Genomic DNA, 20,130 nt, shown 5'->3' on the forward strand with positions numbered 1-20,130 from the left:
CTGGCTAATCTCTGGTCTCAGTCCCTCAACAAACCTGAACACAAGGTGATTCATGTCCTTCGCCTCTATAACCTCTGTACCACTGTAGTGCTTGAACACTTTCAACGACCTCTCATAGTAGGCATGTATCGACTCCTTGGCTTCCTGAGCCGTTCAATCAATCTTTTGCCAATCAATATTTTGCGGCGACACCTTCTGCTTCAAAAACTCAATCACCTCATAGTAGTACCTCATCACCTCAGGAGACGGTGCTCCCGTAGCTCTGTCCCTTGCTGGTTCCGCTGTCGGCCAATCAACACTTCTCCTACATTCAATCCACAAATCAGCTAGAACTATAATCTCAAACAGGGTATTCAGGTCTTCCCAAAGACACTTCGCAAGCTTCAAAAACCTGTCCGTCTGCTGACACCACTCTATTGGCTTCTCCCTCAACCCGGGGAAGTCATTGGTGAATGACAGAATGTCACCTCTGGACCATGGTACATGAACAAGAACCCCTCCAGCTGTCTCTCACATGGGTAACATTTTTATTGTAACTGCATCGGGCACTGATTTCGCCTGCTGCTGCTCCGAGCAGTCACTCTTCCTTTTATCTCTTTTCTTCGCCCATCTGCCTTCCCATTTCTCTAAGGCTCCCCAAACCTGCACACTCTGCAGAATTTCTTCAAGGTGTGCCTTCATCCCAGTAGACCTCATGTGATCAAAATCCTTAGGCTCGAAGTCTAACCTGTAACTCCTCTTCAAATGTTTGGTATTATCTAGGTCTATACCGTATTTGTCTGCAAAGTTTGCCAACCTCTGGTGCACTTTGCTCTTTAGTTATCTTTGGGCACAGATACCTGAATTCCACTTCAGTGTATGACTCTAGTCTGTTCACTCCCATACTCCCTTCTACTAGCTCAGCTGCCTCCATGCATAACCTCACAAAATTCAGGTACTCTTCCCTTTCCGACCGCTCTGCTGTCGCAGGAGTAGTCTGTGGTGAATTTAACTTGTCCAACCATTCATTCAGTTGTTGCACTGTCAACCCTTGCAATGAGATATTACCAGCCTGCATCATCAGTGTCTGCAGTACATTCAAACTTGAGATCTGCGGAGTCAGCAGTCCCAAACCTGATTGTCTCATGGTATCTGGAGGAACCCCTATCGGACAGAAGTCCAACAGTGATCTAGATCTGTCTATTATCTGTTCCACTGGAGTTATTCCTTGAGGGCTTCCTGTGAACCTTCCTCTTGTCACCTCTTGTGTCATTACTCCCTGATCACATACACTGGACTTTGCCTGTGCATACAATGGCACTGGCAGGCCAACCGTAATAGGTAAGGACATGGCGGCTGGCGACTGCCTGCTTCCCAAACCCTCTGGAGCATTAGCTCCCATATTCTGATTCATCATCGGTGCTGTAGCTAACTGCGGACCCCCGTACCTGAGGCATAGTTCGGAACTATCTGTTGCTGTGCCAGAGGCAGTAAAATTGGAGTTGGCTCAATTTGCACAATCTTTGGTCTCGTATATGCCAGATCAGATGGCACCATCAAGTTCGTAGTAGTCTCCAATATTGGCACATCGGGATAGAGCCTCTGAACGGGTGGTGGCTGCAACTGTGTCTGAATTTCTGGAGCAGTAGACACACTGACCCTATTCTGTGCTGGAGCTGGTGTTGCAACTGTATTTACCTGTGCGGTATTTGTTGCTCCCTGGTTCTGTGTCGAATTTACAGGACCCGCACTAGTACTTGGTTTATTATCATCTAGGGCATATGGCGGTGGTCGATCATGTAACAACTGATTGAGGAACTCATCATCATCTGAGTCATCTGCCTCTGCCCAGGACTTTTTAGTCTCCTTTTCTTTGCTAGAACCCTTATCCGTTTTGCAAGTGGCTTTTCTTCCTTGCGTGCCGGCTTCTTGAGTTATTGCCGGAAACATCCTAACTCCATTTATTATCTCCCTTCTCCACATCCTGTACTCACTGTCCCATCTAGCCTCCGCTAGTGTCTTTTCTCCTTTCCTCATTCTCCTCTCAAATTTCTGTTGCTGTTGTCGTATGGCCATCAATTCCCAAATTGCTAATGCCTCAAACTGTGCTGACCTCGGAGGTGGCTTTTGCTCATTTAACGCCTTCTGCAAAATCTCCAAAATCATTACATTGAATGATCCGTGATCCGGAAACGCCAAACACCCATCTTTCTCTGTTAATTTGCACCATTGCTTTAGCCAAAGACATGGCGCGACTCCCCTCTCTTCCATTACGGCATAAGCCGGAGTATCCTCTGGTGGTGAAGGCTCCCCCACACTCACGGTAATATACACATCTCCCCTCAAAGCACTCCTGAGAGCCTTGAAAAACTTCATTTTTGCATCTTTTATTTTGGTTACAACTGAATCACGAAGTGACTTTAATTCCCAGAACTCTCTTCGCCCACCTTCTCAACCAATTACCTCTCACGGATGGCTGCCAATCTGTGCGCGACCCTTCTCACTAACTGACCTATTCCAGCGCGGCTCAAATGACATCACACTCACACACTCTGCGGCTGACAAAGTCTTGCGGCTTGTCTTCCTCACTCTTGATTCGCACAAAACTAATGCAATGTATTGCGAGCACTAGCAAAACTCAAATTTGCCGGTTTCCTACAGGAAGGGTAACACAATTGCTTCAGAACTTTACAGAGATTTTGCTTTTAGCCTTGGCCGCTACTCTCTCCTTCTCAGTTCCCGCACTCACAAGCAAAATTTGACCTACAAATTTTACTCTCGACTTGTCAGTGGTTTGTCCTAGTGCATTTTAGAACTCACCAAATCTCCATTGAAGTTTCCATTCACTCACTTAGACTCAAACTTGACTTGTCAACCACGCCGATTGACCTATTAACCACGCAAATTACAACATAAACCATCAATATACTCCGGAGTCTTAGACCACGCAAGGTCCGTACATCACCAACAACCAAGTGGACAATTTTTTTGAGCACAAAGCGCCACACTCACATGAAGTTCGCCGACTTCCCTACTCTCAGACTACGGAGTACGCACACTCCTACTAAAACATTACCTGGCCTAAAATTCTCACAACCCTCACAATTCACCTGAGGTATGCATAAGCTGTGCAAGCGCAAACCCTACGTCACTCACACTACCACTAGAACACCGAGAACATACCCTACTCACTTCAGCAAGCTCCAAGATTCCGGGAAAGTCATTTGGGATTTAGGGGCACATCATCTTTCCAATTTGCATTATCTCAAAATCAATTTTCAAACAATGGTCCCTCGTCCTAGGGCCCCAAAGGGCCTGAACCATCCTCTGCTACCAGAACTGATAACGCGTCCCAATTTTGATAATTTACTTACAAGGGGACTTGTTTTAGGCCAATGAACCTTTTGATCCTGATTGGAGACTCCTCAGGACGAGATATCTATTTAACATCTCGAATGATAGATCAATACCTAATCAATATTCACAATCTAATCAATCAAACAGATCAATGACATTTATTAAGAATGAAACACATCATGACCATTCATCCATGAATAACCACACAAATCTGGTAAGATTCTGGATATTTATTCCCTATTAGTTACAATCTACTAGCATATTCATTAGTCTCAAAATCAATAAGCATATCAACAAAACTACAATATGGCAACTCGAATAAGACTTTATCAAAGCATAGATCATGAACATTAGGACAAAGCACGACGTCAACATGAATCAACTTTAGCAGAGTATCATTAGTACGTTATTCAACAAAGCAAAGATCCAGTCATTTATCTATTTGCACCCGATATTAGTGAACTCCTTAACTAACCTCTAATTAGCATCAGCATGTTGGGCTTCATGCAAAACAATTTAGCAACATGAATTTAGAAAACATCTAGCTATTGCCTCTATCAAAAGAGCAGTTGGTACCTAGAAAGGAAAGGTAAACAGACAATCACAGTTTATCATCAGATAGTTACCCATCCAAATGGGCGGCATACAGTGACAGTCTTCGTCCTCAGAACATCAGTCGATTCGCCATCAGCCAGGATAAGCAGGTAAATCTCAACAAGGTATAGCAAAAGGCTCTTCCCTCATAAGGAGGAGAAGTGAAATGGGCAAAGTGGTAAGGCAAAGATGGTTTAGGGTAAAAGACAAAGGGCCTGATTACAACTTTGGAGGAGGGTGTTAATCCGTCCCAAATGTGACGGATATACCACCAGCCGTATTACGAGTTCCATAGGATAGAATGGACTCGTAATACGGCTGGTGGTATATCCATCACATTTGGGACGGATTAACACCCTCCTCCAAAGTTGTAATCAGGTCTTATGTCTCTCAGAAAGGCAAGGGATGGCAAAGTAATAGGTCGGTGGAATGTCCAGTAATGGCTGATTTCTCCTTGTGTCACGTCGTTATATTAAAGTTATTGAACAAGTCTCTAATTTCCCATTGGGCAATATTTGGTGCATTGTTATCTCTGTCAAATAATCCGTCGCACACCTTACTAGAATTTTCACTTAAGACAGTTCTCATGCAGGCTATTGGCTCCTGTGATTGACATCTTCAACGGGTAGAATGTCAGGTAAGAAAAGTTACACTTGTCGCTCCAGTCAGTAGTTCCATTGACTTTTACCAGTTTAGGCGACCTTGCACCTGTTGCGAATTACACTGTTGCATTCAGCAAGAATGTCTCCTTGAGCAAGTTGGGTCCCATGAGAAAGAATTTACTACGGTTACACACATCTCTCTAGCTTCTGGAAAAGTACAGCATCGTGTCCTTCAGGGAAGCAGCACATTTCACGTTAGAAAACACAGTTAATGTGAAACCGGGCAGCTAGGCCATGACTCTTGCTAACTAAGGCCTAGTGAGTAATTTAGCAAAACCTTGATACATAACTCTTAATACTAATACAAAATCATACATGAATACATTATTAATTCATTTAGTCAGTTTCATTAGTCATCATATACATTGGTGGCCACTCCCCGTGGGCACATTTCAAACGCGTGCATTAGTATTGCATTTAAGCGGTTTCATTAGACATTACATTGCAAGCTTTTCATTGTTAATATTGATTATAAAACTCACACTCCAACAGGTCTTGTTGTGCATGGAAAGTTTGGCGGTGATCCGTGAAGCGTGGACTGAGAAAAATGGGGGATCAAAAAAAGTGCATTTCCTGAGTTAATTCCCATGGGATTTTGGATTTGACAAGAGCCTGAATTACTGGACGGAATTACACCAAATTTGGCAGAAATGTAGCTCTTGGTCCAGAAAGCATGCCTTTTGTTATTTGGTGTAAATCTGTTTAGTAGTTTTTGAGATGTTATATGAAAAATAAATTTGTATATCTGGATGGAGCCTAAGCACAGACCTCATGGTGAGATCTGTTTGACTGTCAGCACTTTAACAGTAAGTGTTGGCAGCCATCTTGGGACCAATATACATGACAGCACTCCATTGAAGTGAATTGTACTGAATGGCAGGTTTTGAGGGTCACAAAAAGGAGAACACTTGTTGATGATACCATACTAATTTAAAGAATTGTGGTGTGCTCTAAGGTGAATTTACCCTGCTGGGATTTCATGAATCATGTTTCAGAGAACGTGTTTTCTCATGATTTTCCCATAGAGGTTATGAAAGGTGCTCCAGAAGCTAAAATGGGAGCATATTTTCTGTAAATTCACACTATCCTTCTCAACCATATGATAACGAAGTCTGGCATTTTCAGTAAAGCTTGAACTTCCAACAGGAGCAGCCTGTCAGTTGATTCTATTATGCTCTACTGCCGCCTCCCAGAGTGCACTAACAGTCTTACTTATGGAAAAAGTGTGGCACCCTAAAGTCATCTTGATTGAATCAAAATGGTAAAACCTAAACCATTTAATTTAGAAAGGAACACAATGAGGGGGTTCATTTTGTCATAACAATTATGGTCAGTGTTGTAGAAAGAAAAATTATTTTAAGTGAGTTCTCAAATATCTTCCTCTTCTATTTCATTAAAAAAATCTGATATGCGGATTGAAACATGCACTTTCAACACCAGCAGCAAACTTCTAGTTAACTTGCTGGTGATCAGTGGCTTTTTTATAACATTCCAATGAGCATCTAGAGTGCTAGCATTTTGAATTCATGCCAAAAGTGTGACACATCTAAAAGCCACCTTGATGGAATCGAAGTCGAAAACTGAAAGTATTTTCTACTGGGGATACTGCAGTATATGAGAAAATTAGGGAGCTCAATAACAAATAAGTCTCCAAAGATGGCCACCAGAGAAAAAAGAGCCCAAATGTAGCACAAATATCACCCAAATGTAGCCCAAGTATAGCCTACTGACAGAAGTGTGCAAAACACTTAGGGCCTTCTTTAAGAAAAGTGGAGCTGCACCCAGTGCAGTGCCACTTTTCTTGCACCCCTTAGTGCCCCCCTAATGCCAGCATGTGTGCGCCATATATAAGATACGGCTCTGGTGGTGGTCAGGGGAACCAGGGTCAACATTTTTGATGATAGTTTGGAGCTTTGCAGGGTTAGCGTAAAAAATGTTGCTCTGGTGGCGTAGTGTGCCGCAAGTGCATAGTAAATGAGGCCCTGAGATGCTTATTTACAAGCCCCTTCCGCCGACGGTGCATCACTTTTTCCCATGTAAAAAGTGATGCACATGTAGCGCAAGGGGCTTGTAAATAAGTCCCTTAATTTATTTGTTTTTTGCAGTTTTATATAGCGTAGGCTTGGCCCAAAGATACTGGAGTGCTTTACAGGAGCATCACTTACATTATACACATTTATTTTGGTTTTAGGCATGGAGAGATTAAGGGGGTCATTCTGACCCTGGCGGTCCATGACCGCCATGGCGGAGGGCGGCGGTGGCACCGCCAACAGGCTGGCGGTGCTTCCTGGGTGATTCTGACCGCAGCGGTAAAGCCACGGTCAGAAAAGGGGAGCCGGCGGTGTCCCGCCGGTTTCCCGCTGGCCCAGGGAATCCGCCATGGCGGCGCTGCTTGCAGCACCACCATGGGGATTCCGACCGCCTTCCCGCCAGCCTGTTTCTGGCAGTGTCCACCGCCAGAACCAGGATGGCGGGAACGGGTGCCGTGGGGCCCCTGGGGGCCCCTGCACTGCCCATGCCACTGGCATGGGCAGCGCAGGGGCCCCGTAACAGGGCCCCACAAAGATTTTCACTGTCTGCTTTGCAGACAGTGAAAATCGCGACGGGTGCCACTGCACCCGTCGCACCCCTGCAATTCCGCCGGCTCCATTCCGAGCCGACTTCATTGTTGAAGGGGCTTTCCCGCTGGGCCGGCCGGCGGTCTTCTGGCGGTCGGCCGCCGGCCCAGCGGGTAAGCCAGAATGGCCGCCGCGGTCAGAATGCCCGCCTAAGTGTTATGCCCAGAATCACAGGATTTGGAGTTGACGCTGAATCTAAAACCTGGTTCCCCTGTAGCAAAGTATGCAGCACTGGCCGTAACACCACATCCTCTCCCGTAAGTGAAACATATATTCAAGTGATCAACTGGATTAAAAAAACCCATAAAAATAGCAAATTATTTAAAAGTGCTTTGTCAGTAGGGGTGGGCGGCAAACTCCGCTCCGTCGGAAGACTTCTCACAGTATTTGATACTCAGCGCGCTGCCTGGAGCATGGAGTTCAGTAAAAAAAAATAGCCTACCATTGGCAAAACGGAGTTTACTGGCGCGCTCTCAAGTAGGTGTATGATGATGTTTGATGTTACTTCTCTACGGGCTGCTCAGATCTTCCGCTCCAGCATCTGATTGGCTGCGCTGCTCCCTGCGCGATGTCACCACTCTCTCCAGTCCGGTAGCCCTGATCCATGGCTGTCCTGCCCCCCCTGCTCGGCCTTCTGTACTCAGACACACAGCTGACACAGTGGCTGGCGCAGCCCTACTACCTCTGCTCTGCTGTCACTCGCCTTCCAACTGGTGTGCATGGCAAACCGCTCTGCCTGGGCCTGTCCACCCAGTGTGAGGACGGGAACCCCAGCGACATAGACTGGGTAAGCGTTCATGACGTCATTCCTTCTTCCTATTCTCTCTTTATTACAAGCTGAAACCGCAGCCTGAAATTCCAGATTGTTTATTAATGCCACCCTTTTATTATTTTCAGATGTGCTTTCATTTCATACCTCACCATAGCAAAAAGAAAACCCAAAAAACACAAACAGGAACCTAACAGGCGAACCCTACTGCTTGTTGAGTCCTTTGAAGAAAGCACCTTGATGGAGCGGGGTCTCCTCATAAAGAGAGTGATGAATGTTTAAAGCAAGGGCACACGCACCGGTAAAAAGCAGCACCATTTAAGGATAATCCCGAAGGTAACCGTAAATCTTAGCCACTCATCACTACTTATATGTGACCTAGTGTTATTCTCTGCAACAAGATAGGACATTAATTTGTTTAACAACTGCCACTAAATGGCCCCAGAAAAAGCATCCCCAGACCTCATGGCACTGCCCATATAGGAAAGGGCTTCGCCCCCATCCTCCACCATCTGATTTACCTTTCTCACATGGTGCCCTACCTCGGACTGATTATAGCCCCTCTATTCCTTTAGTTCAATTGATCATGCCACCTCTTCTGCATTGAAAGTATATGCTGCAGCTTCTGGGTTAGAAACCGGAGACACAAAACATTGGCGTTATGCGGTAAATCTGTTCACCATAGGGGTTTCTTCGCAAAGAGTAATTATAGGCGCTGTGCTGAACAAAAATTCGTAACTGTTCGCAGTAAGCAAGCTGCGTTTTTCAAGAGGACGTTCTTTGACCAGATTTAAGGCCACAGCATTGTTCACCCTGGGAGTTCATTTTTTAAAATTATTATACATGTAAATATCGAAAGCCTAGACAGTGGTGAAACTGCTGGCGATCATTTCAAAGTTGCTGTCTGTTTATTTTACTTGATCACCTCTATGCTGTGATGTAAATTATGGGTGGCTGAGTACTACTCCACCTGCACCTGGAACTCCGTGGAATTCCACAGAGTTTTTCAGTGACTCTGCAGAATTCCACAGAGTGAAACTCCCCGAGCACCGCCCAGCCTTAGTAACTATAGGAGATCTCATTTCAGTGTTTTTGAGCACTAACCATCATTTTTATGGAAATAAGACTCTCTCATTTTTATAATTTCAGACGGAAATGCTTTAGGTATTTCAATTTTGATTACATCACGATGACATTGGGCGTGCCACATTTTTCTAAAAAAGTATAGAATGTTAGCAATCTAGTTGTTCACATAAATACCTTGTGGAGGTAGCAGTCAGGGGCATGGATTGGGATAACTGAGGCCACAAGTTGACCACACTGGGCAAACAGGAGGGGCAGTAGGAGCATAACGGACCATGGAGGGCAGGGGAAAAGGTGGCAGGAGCAACAAACCAATCATGTAGGACAGACAAGAGAGGCTGTGGCAATATAACAGATCATTGAGGACAGACGGAATAGGCAGTGGCAGTACAACCATGCATGCTAGCAGCCCGAATAAGGCAGGAGACTCCCAAAGTTTTAAGCCCACATGGGCTTTATTTCATCTGTCTCCTGCCTAAAATCTCCTCTTTTTCATTCTAAGTCTATGCAAAGAATCAATTCCCCAGGTTTTTGTTTCAAGATCTCCCTCTTACCAAAGTTCAAAATGTTGGCAAGTATTGTGCATTGGATCGTGGAGGGCAGAAGAAATGGGGTAGGGACATGGACTTGGACAACAGAGGGCAGAAGGGAGATAGGCAGGGGTACCAGACTGACCTTACAGGACAGGCGTCATGGGTTGCAGCAGGACAATACACCACACAGGACAAGCCGGACAGCAGTGCAGCCCAACGCACAAAAATAGGGAGGGGGCAGGGGCATGCACATGGTGAATAGAGAGCAGAGGGGAAAGAGGCAAGGGAAGCAAGCTGACCATAGCAGACAGACAAGAGGGACAGTTGCAGCATAACGGACCATGAAGGGTAGGGGGAAAGAGACAGGGGCACAAGAACAGACCAGACAATGCAGGAGGGAGGGGATAAAAGCCTGCACATGAAAAGCTGAAGGAATGGGGCAAGGGGGCAGGCAGGAGAAGCAAGCTGACCATGGAGGGCAGGCAGGGTGGGCAATTATTGATGAGAAAACTGTGCATGGTGATGGTGTGAGTTATAGTTACCTCAGGGCATGAGTTCTAGTTACTACAATATCTGAATTTCTATGGCTTGTGCCTGTAAAATCTAAACGTTTCTAAAATGTATGAAATGTTCTGATATCCTCATAGCAATTTAAAGATAGAGCCATGGACTCTGCTCTCACCCAAAGAGGACAAGAAAGAACTAACTTGTCACAGTCACGTACAGACTGTGCTCCAATAGGTCAACAATGCATTTACCTCTACAAAGGATTTCAGATCGTGTTTCAATATGGAATCTCTGAGATAACACACTTAATAGGGGAGGGAGGCTGCGCTGGTCCCCTCCTTGGGCCGATTTCGTTCCTTGGGACCCCATCCCCTGGGGTCTGGCCAAGTCTCCTGGATCCCCTTTGGCACCCAGTGTGCAGGATTGGGACTGTGGGGGGGCGCCTCAAGGCCCCCACGGTCTCAACTGGCTCCTTGCCTCCTGTGGTAACCGACATTGCTATTGCACACAGGGAGCTGCTGGAAATGCAGCGCCTGGTGTGCAAGAGCAACAGTTTGATCTCTTCCCCTGCCCACATGTCTGCAGACAGGGAAAGAGAAGAAAACTCCACTTCCATGGGGCGGGAGCACTTTGATAGCTCCCATCTGCTGGAACCAGAGTGTTTGGTTTTGCTTGGTGGAAGTTGTCAAAGCTCCTGCCAAGCAAAAACAAACAGCTATGTCCCGGAGGTGGGCACTCCAGGACATAGTAGGTGCATGTCCCAGAGGTGGGCACTCCAGGACATAGTAGGTGCTGGCCCTGAGGAATGGCGGTCTCCAGGGACATTATTGGCTCCAGGAGGCGGTTCGTGCGGCCCCCTCCTTTACCTTTCAGGGCAGGTCCTGGAGAAGTGGTGTCCCCAGGGCCGTATGTGGCCTGGAAGGGGGGGCTGCGTGGCCCCTCTCCTATTGTTTTAAAAGTATGGGCCCCTGGGAGGTGGTGATCCCTGGGGCCCATAGGGGTCCATTGGACCCCCTTTTGATGTTATTTAGTCCCAGGGAGGTGGTGGTCCCTGGGGCTTGGGGGATCCACACGGCCCCCTGTTAGACCTGGCATCCTTGCCATGGTCTCCCCTGTCTTTTTTGCCTCTGCTTCCTGGTTTTGACTGTGTGCTGGACTCTGTTTTTGCTGTTTTTGGTACTCTTGGCACTTTACCACTGCTGACCAGTACTAACCTGCAAGTGCTCCCTGTGTAAAATGTATGTGTGATTTGTTTATCCATGATTGGCATATTTTATTTACAAGTAAGCCCGTAGTAAAGTGCACTAGAGGTGCCTAGGGCCTGTAAATCAAATGCTACTAGTGGGTCAGCAGCACTGGTTGTGCCACCCCCCTCAGTAGCCCTGTAAATATGGCTCAGACCTGCCACTGCAGTGTCTGTGTGTGCAGTTTTAAACTGCCAGTTCGACTTGGCAAGTGTACCCTCTTGCCAAGCCCAAACCTTCCCTTTTAATACATGTAAGGCACCTCTAAGGTAGGCCCTAGGTGGCCCCATGGGCAGGGTGCAGTGTATGCTAAAGGTGGGACATGTACTGATGTGTTTTACATGTCCTAACAGTGAAATACTGCCAAATATGTCTTTCACTGTTGCAAGGCCTTTCTCTCTCATAGGTCAACATGGGGGCTACCTTTAAATAACTTTTAAGTGCAGATTCCCTTTGTGGGCAGATAGAACTATATAGTTTGGTGTCTCTGAACTCACAAATTAAAAATACATATTTTGTTAAAGTTGGTTTCTAAATTGTCAGTTTGAAAATGCCTCTTTTAGATATTTGGGCATTTTCCTGCTTAAACCATTCTGTGACTCTGCCTGTTTGTTGATTCCTTGTCTGGGTCAGACTGACAGTTGGGCTGTTTGTGAATCCCCTCTAGACAGTGAGACAAAGGGAGCTGGGGAGTAGCCTGCATATCCTGATGGGCCATCTGAGCTGGAGTGGAGAGTGGAGGGGTCACTTACACCTGAATGGGGTGTGCCTGCCCTCTCACAATGCAATCTCCAGCCCCCTGGTGTGTGCCTTGGGTCTGGCCTATGCAAGGCAGGAACTTGTGAACAAATGAGACTTTTCTTTTAAGTTTGCCTACTTCAGAGGCAGAAAGTAATGGACCCAAAACCCCACACTTTTACATCACTTCTGGAACCAAGAGAAACCTCTGCCAAGGAGAAGAGCTGAAGAGCTGCCCCTGCCTGTGACTGTGCTTCGTTGGGCTATCCTGTAGTTGCTCCTTCCGCCTGTAAAAAGGTACAAAGACTGGACTTTGTGGTATATTCCTGCTTGTGAAGAATCTCCAAGGGCTTGGGCTGAGCTTGCCTCCTGCTTTGAAGTCTCAGGGCCCTCAAAGACTTCCTCTGCCAGCACCTTGACTCTCTGCTGAGACTCCTGCCCTGCCGAGCGGTGCCGTATCCAGTCCCTGGGCCCTTGAAAGGTGAAGTTGGCAGAACAAGAGCTGAAAATCCAAGCATAGAACGCCATGCAGGGAAATTTTTGACGCACCAGCTTCGCGGCTAAAGTTGATGCTCCACACAGGGAGATCGACGCATCATGGCTGGAGAAATGACTCACAACACATGCTTGCGGCTGCTGATAACCATGCAAACCCCACGCAGCGCAGTTCTCTAACACCATGCAACAGGATTTTCCACGCATCGTTCCTGGGCGTCAAAGTCATCCCCACTCTGCACGGATCCGAGGTGCCCTGTCCGGAAATCAACACAACGCTCTCTTGTGAGGGAGAAAAAAAAACGACGCATCGCTGACCTGACAGGAGAAGAAATGACACACGGCCTCCCATGCGAGGAAGAAATAGATGCATCTCTGCTTTTTCCAACGCACGCTCACTTGTGCGGCTTTATTTTTTATGCTAAGCAGGTACTTTGTGCAAAATCATTGTTTCCATTGTTTTCTATGGAGTAAGACTCTTATTCTTTTGAAAATTCATATTTTAACTTGTGTATTTTGAATTTTTGTCCTTTTGGTCTTGATTGATTTAGATAAATATAGCCTATTTTTCTAAACTTGTGTGGTGTCCATTTTGTAGTGTTTCACTGTATTACTGTGTGTGTTGGTACAAATACTTAACACATTGCTTCTGAGTTAAGCCTGCTTGCTTGTGCCAAGCTACCAAGGGGGTGATTGGGGGTTAACCAAGTGTTTTTCTCCTTTGCCCTGACTAGAGTGAGCGTCCTTGCTCGGACAGGGGGTAAACTGACTGCTAACCAAAGACCCCATTTCTAACACCCCCCATTACTGTTTCTTTAGCCCCCCAAGAAGTGGTGTTCCCTGGTGCTTATAGAAACTCAGGAGGTGAGCTCTGTGCACCCCCTTCCTTTATTTATAAATAAAGTCCCAAGGAGTTGGTGGTCCATGGGGCACCAAGAGCCTCGGGGGGCCCGTGTGCCCAACCTCCTTTTTTTAAACAATGCCCATGGGACCTGGCCCACCGGGGGAGGGGAGACAATTAAAACAAGCAAATTTGCTAATTTTGTGAATACACAGGTATTTAAAAAAAATGTTTTTTTGCCCTGCTGGGGTTCCTCTGGGACCCCAAAATGAAGGCTTGGGGTTCGGGATATTCCTACCCTCCCCCTTTTCTGTTTTTTTTTCATTTTTTTGGGGACTCGGCTGAAGCCAAATAGCAAGATGGCTGCCAGCACTTTCTGGTTGAAGTGTTGGCCGCCAATCAGAGCTCTGCATTCCTGTGCACAAGCTTGTTTTTATTCTCAAAGTCATCAAGCAGGAACCACAGCCCTAGATATGCAAATTTGGATTTCCTCAAATTTCTCAAGAAATACTAAACAGATTGAAACCAAATAACAAAAAGCACAATCTCTGGAACAAAATCTAGCTTTCTATTACATTTGGTGTAATTCTGGCCCATGGTTCGTGCTGTAGTCGTGTTCAAAACTCCTCTGTAATTAACATGGGAAATGCATTTTTTTTACCCCCTGTGTTTCGCGGATAGATCATACGAAAACTTTCCATGCACAAAAAGAATTACCACCACAGTTTGTTTTAGAAAATTTCAAGAAGATCCGTCAAATGGCGCGAAAGATATTGGCAAGTCAAAAAAATCCTTATCCTATGGAAACATGGCCCTACCTATAAATATATATAAATTAAAAAATACAGGGTGATTAGCTACATGGTTGTCCTGATCACTTCAGAGTGCATGTTTGCCAGCTGGAAGAGATTCTGATATAGATATATACACACATATATATATATATATATACACACACACACACACACACGTATATGTGTATATATATTCACTGAAAAAAACAAAGGTTACAGGGACATTACATTTAAATGTACAAAACCATAGAAATCCACTTGTTATAGTTAGAGAAATCTCAAGCGACTATAACTCATGTCCTAAGGTAACTAGAACTCGGACCCCTGCCATACACAGTTTTTTCATCAAAAATGTTACTGCAAATATCACATTGATATAATCAGCGATGACATCAAAGATGTCACAAGTGTCGTAATTTGTGAGGTAATTAGCAGTGCATGGGGAGGGGGCGAGCGCAGCACATGTCAGTTGACCACTTTTAACCACAAAACCTTGTGCTGAGCACGGCCTTTGGCTAAAACCCCCAAAACCTGAGAGAGAGAGACAGAAAGTGAGAGATTGGGAGAGATAGAGCGATTTAGCCTTTGATGAATCATATATTTAGAATTAGATATTTCCAGACAAATTGAAAATAAAAATATTTTTGTTCATTAAAAAGAGTGAAATCACCTTTCAGCATGTAACTTAAATATTTATAGTTGAAGAGAAACTAAAACAGAAAATGACCACAGACTCACCTAGACTAGAACCCTTAACCTTCGGCATTCATGTTTGACACCTTAACCACTCAGCCAGGGGTGATTCATTTCTGTGCACAATACAGACTTAGCTATTACAATCCCTCACAGATTTTGAGGTGAAAAAAGACTTCACCACTAGGACTGTTTAACAGTGAAAACACTAGAAAATAAACAGACACACTGCCAAGCAATTCTATGATCTGAACCTTCCGCCTACTGAGTGACAGCACAAGACCTTGACATTAGGCCAGAAGTGATTCTGTGCTGCTCTGCAGCAAACTTAACTATAACATTCAAACCAAACATCTTGCCAGCCTGACTCTTTGAATCATTGTGGGGAGCAACCATTGCAATAACAATGTCTCTCTCTTCCATCCCTTTGTGGGATGGAAGAGAGATAGAGAGTGACAGGACCGTGGGGGGAGCCTAAAGGCCCCTGTGGTCCTAGCTAGCTCCCTGCATCCTGCAGGAGCCATAAATTCTGCTACAATCAGGGAGCTGCTTCAAATAGCAGATCCCTGCTTGCAGGAGAAATGTTTTGATTTCTTTGCAGGGAAACAGATGAAAAATGCACTTTCTGCAAGTGAGAGCTGTTTCACAGCTTTCAATTCCAGAAAGTGGAGACTTTCTCTGACTTGGTGGGAGCTGTCAAAGCTTCTGCTAAGTGAGAGCAAGCAGCTATGTCCCGGGAGTGGGCACCCGGGATATAGCAGGAACCATCCCAGCAGGTTGCAGCGGTCCCCAGGGCCATCATTGGCTCCACGAGGGGGCCCATTCCAATGTAAAATAGCCCTGGGCAGGTGGTGGTCTCCGGGGCTGTGGGTGGGCTCGGTGTCCCCTGCATTTAGTTTGATAATAGCCCAGGAGGTGGCAGTCCCCAGGGCTGTGGGGTACCATATGGCCACTACATTTAGGGCCATATTTAAGACCCCCTAGATCTTCCTTGATCCACATTAGCTTAATTTTTTTCGCTAATGTGGCCCAACGATGCAAAAATCGCAGTGTCAAATTTACAAAGTGGCGCAATGCATGCATTGCACCACTTTGTAACCCCTTGCGCCACATTATGCCTGCGCCAGGCATAATGTATCCAAGGGGGTGCATTCCCCTGTTAGGGGAACCCAGAAAAATGTTGCACAGAAATCTGAAAGATGCCACTGTTTTCAGTGGGCCCCTATGTACTGTTTAGGGTTAGCGCCAAAAGGTTGGTGCTAACCCTTAGCAGTACACCAAAGACGTAAGAAATGTTGACGCTATTGCCCCCTAACCTGTGCCATGGTGCACCGTATTTTAAATACAGCACACACACAGTGGCGGTAGAGGGGCGCTTAGTGGTGCAAGAAAAGTGATGCTGCACTGGGTGCAGCACCACTTTTCTTAAATCTGTCCCTTAGTTTGATAATATTCCCCGGGAGGTGGCAGTCCCTGGGACTATATTCGACCCCCTGCATTTAGTTTGATAATGGCCCCGGGGAGGTAGCAGTCCTTGGGGCTGTGGGGGGACCGTCCAGCTCCCCCTTCATTCAGTTTGATGAAAGCCCCAGGGAAGGGGCTGTCCCCAGGGCCCTCCATTTAGTTTGATAATAGCACCAGGGAGGTGGCAGTCCCTGGTGTTGCGCGGAGGCCAGCCAGTCCTATTGCGTTTACTTTGATAATAGCCCCGGTGAGGTGGAGGTCCCTGGGGCTGCAGGCGAGCTGCCTGCCCCTGTGCATTTACTTAGATGAAAGCCCTGGGGAGGTTCAATCAATCAATCAATCAATCAATCACAATATTTATAAAGCGCGCTATGTACCCGTCAGGGTTTCGAGGCGCTGGGAGGAGGGGGGGGGGCGTGGAGCGCTGCTGTTTAGCGGTCGAAGAGCCAGGTCTTGAGGAGCCTTCTGAATGCGAGGAGGTCCTGGGTCTGGCGTAGAGGTGTGGGGAGAGAGTTCCAGGTCTTGGCGGCGAGGAAGGAGAAGGATCTGCCGCCGGAGGTCTTGCGCTGGATTCGGGGTACGATGGCGAGGGCGAGGTTGGCGGATCGGAGTTGACGTGTTGGAGTGTAGAAGTTAAGTCTGGTGTTGAGGTAGGAGGGTCCGGTGTTGTGAAGCGCCTTGTGAGCGTGGGTGAGGAGTTTGAAGGTGATCCTCTTGTCTACCAGGAGCCAGTGGAGTTCCTTCAGGTGAGGGGAGATGTGACATCGGCGGGGTATGTCGAGAATCAGTCGGGCGGAGGCATTTTGGATACGTTGGAGTCGTTTGATGTCTTTGGTTGGGATGCCTGTGTAGAGTGCGTTGCCGTAGTCAAGTCTGCTGCTGACGAGGGCCTGGGTCACCGTCTTTCTGGTTTCTGTTGGAATCCACTTGAAGATTCTGCGGAGCATTCGAAGGATGTTGAAACAGGAGGAGGAGACGGCGCTGACCTGTTTGGACATGGTGAGGGCGGAGTCCAGGATGAAGCCGAGGTTTCTTGCGTGGTTGGCAGGGGTGGGCGGGGGTCCGAGGTCGGAGGGCCACCATGAGTCGTTCCAGGCCGAGGGAGTGCGCCCGAGGATGAGGACTTCCGTCTTGTCGGAATTGAGTTTCAGGCGACTGTTGTTCATCCAATCGGCGATGGCTTTTAGTCCCTCGTGGAGGTTTGTTTTGGCGGTGAGCGGGTCTTTGGTCAGGGAGAGGACGAGCTGGGTGTCGTCGGCGTAGGAGATGATGCTGAAATGATGTTGGCGGGCCAGTTTAGCGAGGGGGGCCATGTAGACGTTGAACAACGTAGGGCTGAGGGAGGATCCTTGGGGGACGCCGCAGATGAGGTTGGTCGCTTTGGAGCGGAAAGGGGAGAGACGGACTCTCTGAGTTCTGTCGGAGAGGAAGGATGAGATCCAGTGGAGGGCTTTATCTTGGATGCCGGCTTCCTGGAGGCGGGTCAGTAGGGTGCGGTGGCAGACTGTGTCAAAAGCGGCTGATAGGTCGAGGAGGATGAGGGCTGAGGTTTCGCCGTTGTCCATTTGATGTCTGATGTCATCTGTGGCGGCGAGGAGAGCAGTCTCAGTGCTGTGGTTTCGTCTGAATCCGGATTGTGAGGGGTCCAGGATGGAATTGTCTTCGAGGAAGTGGGTGAGTTGAGTGTTGACGATCTTCTCGATGACTTTAGCTGGAAAAGGGAGGAGAGAGATCGGACGGAAGTTTTTGAGATCGTTGGGGTCGGCTTTGGGTTTCTTGAGGAGGGGTTGGATTTCTGCGTGTTTCCAGCTGTCCGGGAAAGTGGCGGAAGTGAAGGAGAGGTTGATGATCTTGTGGAGTTCGGGGGCGATGGTGGCGTTGGCTGAGTTGAATACGTGATGAGGGCAAGGGTCCGTAGGGGAGCCTGAGTGGATGGTGTTCATGGTTGTTATGGTTTCTGCATCATCCACGTGGGTCCAGGCGGTGAGGCGGCAGTCGTGGGAGGAGACGTCGGGGGTGGGGTCTGGCGGTGGACCGGTGATGAAGCTGTCGTGGATGGTGGCGATTTTCTGGTGGAAGAAGGTGGAGAGGTCGTCGCAGAGTTTCTGGGAGGGCGGGATGTCGTTGGAGTTGGCTTTTGGGTTGGAGAGTTCCTTCACGATGCCGAAGAGTTCTTTGCAGTCGTGGGCGTTGTTGTTGATGCGTTCGGTGAAGTGGGCGCGCTTGGCGAGGCGGATCCGTTGGTGGTGTTCACGGTTGGCATTTTTGAGGGTGGCGAGGTTGTCGGGTGTGCGTTCTTGGATCCATTTCTTTTTGAGCTTCTGGCAGATGCTTTTGGAGGTGGTTAGATCGTCTGTGAACCAGGCTTGTTTTTTCTTTCCTTGGATTGCAGTGGGTTTCTTGAGTGGGGCAAGGGTGTTGGCGCAGTCGAGGATCCATTGATGGAGATTGATGGCGGCTGTGCTCGGGTCGGTTGCGTCGGGTGGAGGGTTGTTGATGAGGGTGCTGGTCAGTTGGTCTTGGGTGACTTTGCCCCAGCGGCGGTGAGGAGGTAGCTGGATGCGGTGTTGCTCTGTGATTTTCTTATAGGTGAAATGGACGCAGTGATGGTCGGTCCAGTGGAGTTCGGAGGTGTGGCTGAAAGAGATGTGGTTGCTTGAGGTGAAGAGGGGGTCAAGGGTGTGTCCGGCGATGTGGGTGGGAGTGTTGACTAGCTGGTGGAGTCCGAGGTTGAGGAGGTTGGAGGTCAGTGATGCGGTGTTGGCGTCGTTGGCGTTTTCCAGATGGTAGTTTAGATCTCCCAGGAGGATGTAATCAGTGGAGGCGAGGGCGTGGGTGCTTGCGAGGTCGGCGATGGTGTCGCTGAAGGGGGCTCTTGGTCCTGGAGGGCGGTATATGAGGGTTCCTCTGAGGGTCGTGTTGGGGTCCGTGTGGATCTGGAAGTGGAGGTGTTCGGCTGTCTTGAGGGTGTCGTCCGAGTGGGTGTGGATTTTGAGGGTAGCTTTGTGAGCGATGGCTATTCCGCCTCCGATTCCGTTGGTTCGATCTCTTCTGATGATTTTGTAGCCGTCCGGTATGGCGATGGCGATGTCCGGAGCCGAGGAGTCGTTCCACCAGGTTTCGGTCAGGAAAGCCACGTCAGGAGCAGTGGTGTCGAGCAAATCCCAGAGCTCGATGGCGTGTTTTCGTGCGGAGCGGGTGTTGATGAGGATGCAGTTCAGGTGGTTGGGGTTGAATATTTTAGTAGTTGGATTAGTCGTTCTGATGCAGGAGAAGTTGCAGGTGCGGCAGGAAAAAGGTCCTTTAGTGTGCTTCGGGGACGCCCGGAAGCATTCAGTGGAGGGGCCGGGGTTGAGAGCGCGGAGTTCGTTGGATGAGTAGCGGATACGGGGGCACGGGGGCCAGGGGGGGTGGCGCTGGGCGCGTTCCAGGCGCGGACGCGCAGCGCCAGCCATTAAGAAGGGAGGGGGTGGTCCCTGGGGCTGTGGGGGGCTGGGTGGCTCCCCCACATTTATTTTGATGAAACCCCCAGGGAGGTGGCGGTCTCCGGGGTCATTGTGGTGCTGGGTGCCCACTCCATATTTACTTTGATAAAAGCCCAGAATGGTGGCGGTCCCCAGGGCTGTGGGATGGGCCAGGCAGTCCCTCCACATTCAAACTGTCAATGCCCCCTGAAACTGGCACACCTGGGGCTTCACTAAACAAGCGCCGGAGCCTGCACTTGTTTATTTTTAAATTTTGGGTGGATCTGCTTCGTCT

The sequence above is a fragment of the Pleurodeles waltl genome, chromosome 10, assembly GCF_031143425.1.
Source record: "Pleurodeles waltl isolate 20211129_DDA chromosome 10, aPleWal1.hap1.20221129, whole genome shotgun sequence".
Taxonomy (NCBI): Eukaryota; Metazoa; Chordata; class Amphibia; order Caudata; family Salamandridae; genus Pleurodeles; species Pleurodeles waltl.